This window comes from Amblyomma mixtum, chromosome 3 (assembly GCF_055824585.1).
Source record: "Amblyomma mixtum isolate Tamu chromosome 3, ASM5582458v1, whole genome shotgun sequence".
Lineage (NCBI taxonomy): Eukaryota > Metazoa > Arthropoda > Arachnida > Ixodida > Ixodidae > Amblyomma > Amblyomma mixtum.
In genome coordinates this window covers 241,466,148-241,476,228 of record NC_143014.1, presented here as the reverse complement: position 1 = coordinate 241,476,228, position 10,081 = coordinate 241,466,148, and positions in this window count along the sequence as shown.

Below are 10,081 nucleotides of genomic sequence, written 5' to 3'. Positions count from 1 at the left end.
ATACCATCAGATGAACCTGTGCTCACTGAAAAAATAATGCAGAAAGTACAATAAGAGCCAACAGCCCCTGTAAAAGAATTTAAAGGCCCAGATTGCAGTATAAATCACTCAATCATTCATAAATCAATATGTTCAGAACAATCCTTGCAAAGTTTCAAATCAGGTTATTTACTGAGCAGAACAAATAAAATGTACTGCACTCATTCTGCCCACACATTTTTGAAAAGGCATGAATGAATGCCTGACAGTGTAACAGACCTCTTAGCTGTTTTTCTTCCATTCACACAATATTAAAGATTACAAACAGCCTGACAATTGTAGATACATAAGGGCAAACTGTGCAATTACTCCTACCGGAAGCAAAAGAATCAAAACAAGCAAAAGCTACAAGAAACAATTATTACAGGTACAACATATACAGATTAATTTTTTTCTTTTTGAAATGTTAGTCATACTGATCCTAGTGTATCAATAATGAGAGTGTGATTTTGCAAGAAGTGTGCTATAAAGTAGAATTGCTTTTCATGATATAGATTCTATTGCGCCGTGATTATACATTGTCAGCCTCACCTTATTTATGTTCTTTCCCAAGATGCCATCTTGGAAAGGCACTTTCATTTAACTTGCACGCACACACACACACACATCTTTTTCACTGCCAGAAAACTGCGCATGGTAATGTAGCAAAACACTTCAGCAGCTTCAGCTGCCCCTTAGGTTGTGCACAGATGGTACAGTAAAAAGCTCTTTGTGTGATCCACCAAAGCTGTCAGGTACATATATGCCAGTGAGCTGCCTTCCTGTACCTAGCTAAATTTTGTGGTTCCGCAACTTTCGATGGGAAGTGAATTTTGTTGAAAATTTTCATATCTAAAAATGGTGATGAGTAATGTCTGTTTGTAAAAAAGACTGGAAAGACCTAGAAACAGGAATATGCGAACACTTGGTGACATAAGACAGCTATTCAAAACACATTTGAAACATTCTTCAAGCTATATTGCCCACATGGAAAACATGTATCATATCTGAGTTCTAATATCGTTTTTTTTCTCATGGATACTAGAGTCAAGGATTTCACATTAAAGAGCAACCACAGAATCTTCCGTAACGTGACACAAACATACCATAATAAGCTAAGCTACCACTATAGTATAAGAGAATATGCTAGAATATTTGATTCAGTACACATATTCCATTGAATTTCAGCTGCAGGAGAGAGAACCACAGTTAAGTAAAATACCACTCTATCTGTTGACCTTTGAAATATTCCCGAAAGAGATCATTTTTTTTTGTGCGTTAACTGAAATTCCATTGTCAAAAAATGATTTAAGCATATAATTTGTTTTCCTGCAACTAATGCATTGCTGACTCAAAGTGTACTTGATCTGTGAGCAAAACTGTGCTGTCCATGCACTGGAAGACCAAGCACCTGAAGTTATCGAGCTGAAGCCATTAGTGATTAAATTTTTTTAAAGAGTATGGAAGATAAAATAGAATCCAGCAGTTTACCAGCCTCTATATATTGGCAGTTTACCACCAGGTTCAATTTGGTTATTTAATTTAATAATGAACGACTATACAAAAAATTCTCAGGGATAGCGAAAAAGGGAGTTCAAAAGCCAAGCAGGTACAGTTTGCTTGGTAAAATCCTATGTTTCGTCACATCGAAGATTTTCTGAACACTGAGAAAAAAAGCGCAGTTAAACAATTTGTCAAATGACGAATACAGCTCAGCTGCAAATTTGTCAAGAATTAATGCAATGCCCCTTATTGTAATATTGCCTTCCTGATGATCAAAAAAAATAGAGAATGTTAAAAAATCTTGTCATGCATTCAAATAGGAATTTTTCTAGTATTTGGGATGGAGTCAATAACAGGTAAATTGGTCAGTAGTTCTCAATGCATTTTTTGCCTTCCCTTTAATAGTGGCCTATATCAAAGCTTATCAAATCATGACAGAATTTTCCTGAGACTGTTCAGTCAAAAAGAACGGAACGTTTGCAAGAGCATGATGATACCATGGTAGCAATGAAGTGGGCATATTTCGCCTAAAAGTGCACTAACCTGGCCAGATCCCCCTTTGAGAGCCTCACAATGTATGTTAAAGCAGGTGAAAGTTTTTTTTAGTGCGCAAGTGGTGTTGTGTTGTGTTACTGCCATTCTTTTTGCAAGCCTGAAATATTGATTGAAATTATCAGCTTTTTATGATGGATTATTCAGCAAACCATCAGTGCATTGAGACACCTTATTTCTTCCATGAAGGGGTTAATCTGCGACACCTTTGCAGGGTTTTTTGTTTAATTAATAGTAACTGTAACAATGATGATAATGCTTTGTAAGCATTAAAACAACTCTATGTCTAAGAAATGCTTCTAAAATACTTCAGATGCAACTGCAGCACAAGCACTCACATTCGCATCAGGGCACAAAATAATCTTCTTGTGACAACATGAGAGGATCTCTTTTGCAGCCTTCCTATTCCTGACGAACCTCTCACCAACCCCCAACTTCATTCTCTTCAGTGCATCCTCTTAAGATACACACCTCACCCCTGGCCATTTTTTTGTCTGCCGCCTCAGAGCTTCCCCTGCACGCCCCATTTGCTATGATCCCTATGCTGATCTGGAACGTGCCCTCTTTTCCTGCCCCATCATCATCATCAGCCTGACTTCGCCCACTGCAGGACACAGGCCTCTCCAATTATCCCTGTCCATTGCCAATTGCAGCTACCGTATCCCCACAAACTTCTTAATCTCATCTGCCAAACTAACTTTGTGCTGTCCCCTGCTATCTGTTTGCCTTCTCTTGGAATGCACTCTGTTACCCTTAAAGAGCAGCGGTTATCTTGCCTTCGCATTACATGCCCTGCCCAAGCCCATTTCTTCCTCTTGATTTCGACTAGGATGTCATTAACCCGAGTTTGTAACCTCACCCACTCCGCCCTCTTCCGATCCCTTCATGTTACACCTGTCATTTTTCTTTCCATAGCTCGCTGCGCTGTCCTTAACTTAAGCTGAACCCCATTGCCTTTCAATTACAGCATTACCCTTAGCATCGGACAAGCTGATATGGACCAGATGGCTCTGGTGACACTGGCACAAGATATCCACAGCGCTTCATGTTGCATCATAATAAATCTGTTTCTCTTTCTCTTTCAGACTCACATGCAGCTGCTGCAGCATCCATGCATGCGTGTGTTCCTTAATTTGAATGTGGGTGTTTGTGCTGCAGTTACATCTGAAGTGTCAAACAAACTTGCCTGAAACCTCGTTTTCCTCTTAATATATTTTGTTTACTGGTGATTATGTTGGAGTGCCTGTCTATTCTTTAGCTTGGTGGGTGCCATATATCAACTTTCTTCCCTTTGTATAAATTAAATGGATGATTTGTTGCTTCACCCCACGTCGTTAAATAATGCTGCTCATTCACCTACTTCTTTTTTGTACCGTATATAGGACAGTTGACCACTTGCTTTTGTTCTGCTGTTCAATATGCTGTAATGAGTATGTGTGTGCAGTTTATGACCAAGTAGAATGAGCCCATGCTTGTCTATGGTTTGGCTTTATGCGGTTTATCGTACGTCCCAGAGCGACTAAGGCTATGAGGGACACTGTAGTGGCGGGCTGTGGATAATTTCGACCACCTGGGGTTCTTTAACGTGCACCGACATCGCACAGTACAAAAGGCCTCTAGCATTGCGCCTTCATTGAATTGAGGCCAACAAGACCGGGACCAGGACCGCATCTTTCAGGTCAGCAGCTGAGCACCACAACCCCTAAGTCACCATGGCGGCTTGCCCATGCTTTTCATTCAGTGTTTCGGTATATACACTGCATTTGCCATCACCTGTTGGGTCACCTTGTCAAGCCACTGACAGCAGTAGCTTTTTGTGGCTGCTCCCTCTTTGCATGAAAAGAAAATCCAATTTCAATTTAAAGAAATTATGCGTTAAAATATTTCGTTCCATCACCTTACTTATCCACTCTCAAGGCTCAAGGGCATTATTTAGAGAAATGGGTGAACAGAACAAATCAGTTGCAGCTTTCTTGAAGGCGATGTTATTGACGATCACAGTGACAAAGGCAACAAAGTAGTTCCAGTCGTTACTGGTGTGTGGAAAAAATGAATATATGACATGCGAGAACACAGACTTTAAACATGTGGTCATTATGTGATGAAATATAGGGCTCATTGTAGTGCTCGTGAAAAGCTAAAAATCCAGAGGAAAGAAATAGGAGTTGTAAAACAGAAAACAAGACTGTCTGTAGTGCTGCAACTGAATAGTAAAAAGAAGGAAAAATTATAGTAAAGCAAGAGAAATATCAATATCACTCCCAAATTTTAACAAGAATTGCAGACAATTTTAGAATGTGTGGTAAAATAACTATTTTGATTAAAATTTAATACCCGCCTTTGCTGCTCTGCCAATGCTAAAACTGGTAAAAATTTTTCTCGAAACATGCAATACCTAGAAGCACAATTTGAAACACTTTTTGCATAACGTGTCCATACCTCTGGATTGTAAAGTTGAGATTTCGGGGCATGGTCAAAGTTGCCTACCACTCATATTAATAAGACAGCAAGAGCTGAATTACAACTATGCAACATTAAAATGATCATTAAACTGCAAGATCAAATAACCCCAGTTGAAGGACTCATCATGCTTCTGCAAGGTTCCAGTGGTTCTCGCTAAGCTGGTGCCAACAATACATGATCCCAGCTCTTTGAACAGCACTTCAACAAACCTTGTTAGCAGAAGCACGAAGTTAGCAGTGCACAAAGTGCCATGAAATTGCGGCCGACCATGCTCACGTCGAGGACCTCATTTCAACAGCAACTAACATACAGAAATATCTACACAGTAGCAAGATTTATTACAACGAAAAAAGGGTTTTCCTTGCTGCTAACCAATACAAAGTTGCCTATTTTGAGTCCTTGTGACACTTACGGCCAAGTGAAATGTGCCTTGTGAATTACTTCTGCTTATATGCATTGCTTACAAGGTGAGTTATTATTGAGAAAGTTGACTTAGAATTGAAGAAAGCATATCAGTTTGAGTAGTTTAAGCACACAAACAAGGAAGGAAAACATGGGAAATGAGCTGCAACCAATCAATTTATTTCCTGGCTGAAGCACTGTACACAGGAAATGAATCATTATTAGTATGGCTTCAATGCCAAGCAATACTGCAATTAAATAATAAATTCAAAAGACAAGCCAGTTATGAAAGTTGTTCACGTGCCATCATGTCTATGCTATTATAGCCGGTACCCTAATCTCTTAAAAGACGTTCAATCTCATAGGTAAATGAATGTGTCTTAAAAGGGGGGGGGGGGGGGGGTATACTCCATTGCCACGCCATCTAGCATTACCTACTGACAGATTTAAGTATTCCCACAGAACACCAATGCAGAACACCAATAGTTTGTAATGTCTTTTCTGCCACCCATATATTTCTAACACAAAATGTGTGTGGATTCAGGCAAGACAGCCTGAGAGAAGTGGTACAAAACAATTGAGGATTCCGGACCTGCTGGCCACCTTTTTGACGTTAATTGTGGAATGTATTGTGGGCTTAGGGCACAACTGCTGTTAGCTTCGGTGCATAGGGCACACGTCGTGAAGTTTCCATTTTGCCTTAATAGTAGAATGAAACTTTGGTCACTGACCATGTCGAACATGTTGATTGACATTGCAGAACCCTAACAGGTTGCTCGTTCAAAATGAAGGACCGGTCATGAAAAGGCAGCTCCTTAACTAATCAGGGCAATGACTTTGCATATGCCTGGTGAAGGTTTCCCTTTGTTCTGATGACTGTCTTAAGCATCATCTATATTATAAAGGACTCCAGGTGCAGCAACTGTTCGATTCCTGCTGACATCACTGCGACACTTTCAGATGCCTGGGCATGTTTCTAGCTGTCTCCCCGATGTAGACCGAATTAATCGTCGCAAGGTAAACGATTCCAGGGAACTTCGAACGAGGCAGAGCATCTTCAACATTTCAAAAAATCCCCATGCAATTTACTAGTTAGAACGTGGGCAATATTCACCTATTGCCTAACACCTGCCCTTCGTCTGGAATGTACAGAGGGCAAAACGCATATCTAGAACACGCTCCGAGTGTGTTTCGGAAGTCACACGCGGTAACTAGCGATAAGACTTGGTTAAAAAGGGTCTAGATGTAAACATGTGCTTTTAAACTCATAAAATTTCATCGTCATTTTTTGCCTTCTTGGCCGCAGCGGCTTTGGGAGCTCCGGAACACACAGTTTGGTTGTTCTAGGCATGTGTTTTGCCCTCTGTACAGGGTCGTCAACTTGTACGAACACGCGAGTGCGTGGCCCCACTCTGGAGGACCACTGCGCACGACACGGCCGCGAGTCGAAGCGAAGTGGTAGATGACGTGAAGCACCACGTTCAGGTCCAACTTCTCCTGCGCTACTTGGCTGCGATGAGCGGCCGTGAAGGACGCAGTGGCCCTCCAGAGTGAGGCCACGCACTCGCGTGTTAAGGGTGGACGACCTTGTACATACGAAACCACTGCTCGCTTCAACTAACGAATGCCTCGGGGACTGCAAAACCACCGTGCCTGGATCGTATTTATGACCCTGGTCCCACGTTGTAATGAATGTCGCAAATCAGGTTGAATCACACATATGCCTACTCGCACAACCCATAAATTACGCGAAATGAAAGCGTATTTATGTCGATTAATTATACCAAGATTTTCCGGAGAAAGCTGGAGCGTCTTCCAAGGCCAGTGTGCACAAGCGCGAGCACCCAAACAACGCAAGCACACAAGAGTCCTTTCACAACGAATCAAGCGATCAGAACGCGCCACGCAAAAGCCAAGGTCACATATACACGGTGAGAATGATGCAAAACGCCTGCATGACTTTACCACACCGCCTAAAATCCAAGCGCAACCCCGAAATCACACGTCCACGCGTTGACAGAGGCGGATCAAACAAGCAAACGATGCAAAAACGGCGGCTCAAATCCCGTCCGCCAACAATAAACGAAGCCAAGGCAATCCATGGGTGAAAATAACGCTTTGGGCCGGCTTTTCGTTATTTCCACCGGGTCGCAATAACGCTTTGGCTTGGATTTCCGTTATTCTCACCCGGTCGCAATAACGCCGGCCCGAAAATTCCTGTACCATGTTGGCATGGTCCCACCTTGAGTATTTAGTCGTTAGGAGCAACGCTCGCTTTTCTAGTCCGAGCAGATGTGTGCGCGCTACCTGCGGACGCCTACCGCGCTTTATGATACTCGATCTCCGACTCAAGGACGCTGAACCAGACGTTGTCTTCTAGAAGGAGAGAGATGCGTACTATGACCATGTTTGCACGAAGTGCCAGTACTGCTCCTAATTGTGTGTTCTGCCATGCAAAAGGAATTTTCGCACCCCAGAGTGAACAGCTCCCATAGAAATCGAAACTCCCACCAGAAGCCGAGGCAACATGCCAAAAAAAAAAAAAATCACCGAAGCCAATCCAGTCCAATCCCAGTCGCCAGCTGGCGTGGTTTTTTGGGCCGGCGTTATTGCGACCGGGTGAGAATAACGGAAATCCAAGCCAAAGCGTTATTGCGACCCGGTGGAAATAACGAAAAGCCGGCCCAAAGCGTTATTTTCACCCATGGATTGCCTTGGCTTCGTTTATTGTTGGCGGACGGGATTTGAGCCGCCGTTTTTGCATCGTTTGCTTGTTTGATCAGCCTGTCAACGCGTGGACGTGTGATTTCGGGGTTGCGTTTGGATTTTAGGCGGTGTGGTAATGTCATGCCGGCGTTTTGCATCATTCTCACCGTGTATATGTGACCTTGGCTTTTGCGTGGCGCGTTGTGATTGCTTGATTCGTTTTGAAAGGACTCTTGTGTGCTTGCGTTGTTTGTGTGCTCGCGCTTGTGCAGTGCCTTCGAAGACGCTCCAGCTTTCTCCGGAAAACCTTGTCATAATTAATCGACCGTATGAAAATGCGCTTTCATTTCGCGTAATTTATGGGTTGGGCGAGTGGGCATATGTGCGCTCATTCGTTTCGAGCATTCAACCTGATTTGCGCTGAGGATATGCAAGTTAATAATGTGAATTCATTACAGCGTGGGGCCAGGGTCATAAATACGATCCAGACACGGTGGTTTTGCAGTCCCCGAGGCATTCGTCAGTTGAAGCGAGCAGTGGTTCCGTATGTACAAGGTCGTCCACCCTGAACACGCGAGTGCATGGCCCCACTCTGGAGGGCCACTGCGTCCGGCACGGCCGCTCATCGCAGCCAAGTGGCGCAGGAGAAGTTGGACCTGGGCGTGGTGCTTCACGACATCTACCACTTCGCTTCGATGCGCGGCCGTGTCGTGCGCAGTGGCCCTCCAGAGTGGGGCCACGCACTCGCGTGTTCGTACTAAGAGTTGACGACCCTGTACATTCCAGACGAAGGGCAGGAGTTTTCAAAACGCACCAGGTGAATATTGCCCACGTGCCGAAGATGCTCTGCCTCGTTCGAAGTTCCCTGGAATCGTTTACCTTGCGACGATTAACTCGGTCTACATCGGGGGAGACAGCTAGAAACATACCTAGGCGTCTGAAAGAGCTAGTGATGTCGGCAGGAATCGAACAGCTGCTGTGGCAGAACATGCACAACCAGGGCGTGAAATTGCGTGGGAGAATGTGGAAATATTTGCCACTGAATGAACTTTGTAAGTGTGGCTGCACCTGGAGTCCTTTATGATGATGCTGAAGACAGTCACAAAGGGAAACCTTCACCAGGCTTATGCAAAGTCATTGCCCTGATTAGTTAAGGAGCTGCTTTTTCATGACCAGTCCTTCATTTTGAACAAGCAACCTGTTAGGGTTCTGAAATGTCAATCAACGTGTTCGACATGGTCAGTGACCAATGTTTCATTCTACTATTAAGGCAAGATGAAAACTTCACGACATGTGCCCTATGCACCGAAGCTAACAGCAGTTGTGCTCTAAGCCCACAATATATTGGATGGATGGATGGATGGATGATAATGGCTTTACCCTTTGTACCGGGCGGTAGCTTTCGCCACCTAGCCTATACTTCCCCCATTGTTAATTTAATTTTCTTTTCCCTTTCCCTTTCCCCACAATTAACGTCAAAAAGGTGGCCAGCAGGTTCGGAATCCTTAATTGTTTTGTACCACTTCTCTCAAGCTGTCTTGACTGAATCCACGCACATTTTGTGTTAGAAAGCATGGGTGGCAGAAAAGACATTACAAACAATTGGTGTACTGCAGTGGTGTTCTGTGGGAATACTTAATTCTGTCAGTAGGTCATGCTAGATGGCGTGGCAATGGAGTATACCCCCCCCCCTTTAAGACTCATTCATTTACCTACGAGATCGAACGTTTTTAAGAGATTAGGGTACCGGTTGTAATAGCATAGACATGATGGCACGTGAACAACTTTCATAACTGGCTTGTCTTTTGAATTTTTTATTTAACTGCAGTATTGCTTTCCATTGAAGCCATACTAATAATGATTCATTTCTTCCTGTGTACAGTGCTTCAGCCAGGAAATAAATTGATTGTTTACAGCTGATTTCCTATGTTTTCATTCCTTGTTTGTGTGCTTAAACTACTCAAACTAACATGCTTTCTTCAATTCTAAGCCAACTCTCTCAATAATGACTCACCTTGTAAGCAATGCGTATAAGCAATTCACAAGGCACATTTCACTTGGCCGTAAGTGTCACAAGGACTCAAAATCGGCAACTTCGTATTGGTTAACAGCAAGCAAAACCTTTTTTTCGTTGTAATAAATCTTGCTGCTGTGTAGATATTTCTGTATGTTAGTTGCTGTTGAAATGAAGTCCTCGACGTGAGCATGGTCGGCCGTAATTTCATGGCACTTTGTGCACTGCCAACTTCGTGCCTCTGCTAACAAGGTTTGTTGAAGTGCTGTTGAAAGAGCTGGGATCATGTATTGTTGGCACCAGCTTAGAGAGAACCACTGGAACTTGCAGAAGCATGATGAGTCCTTCAACTGGGGCTATTTGATCTTGCAGTGTAATGATAATTTTAATGTTGGATAGTTGTAATTCAGCTCTTGCTGTCTT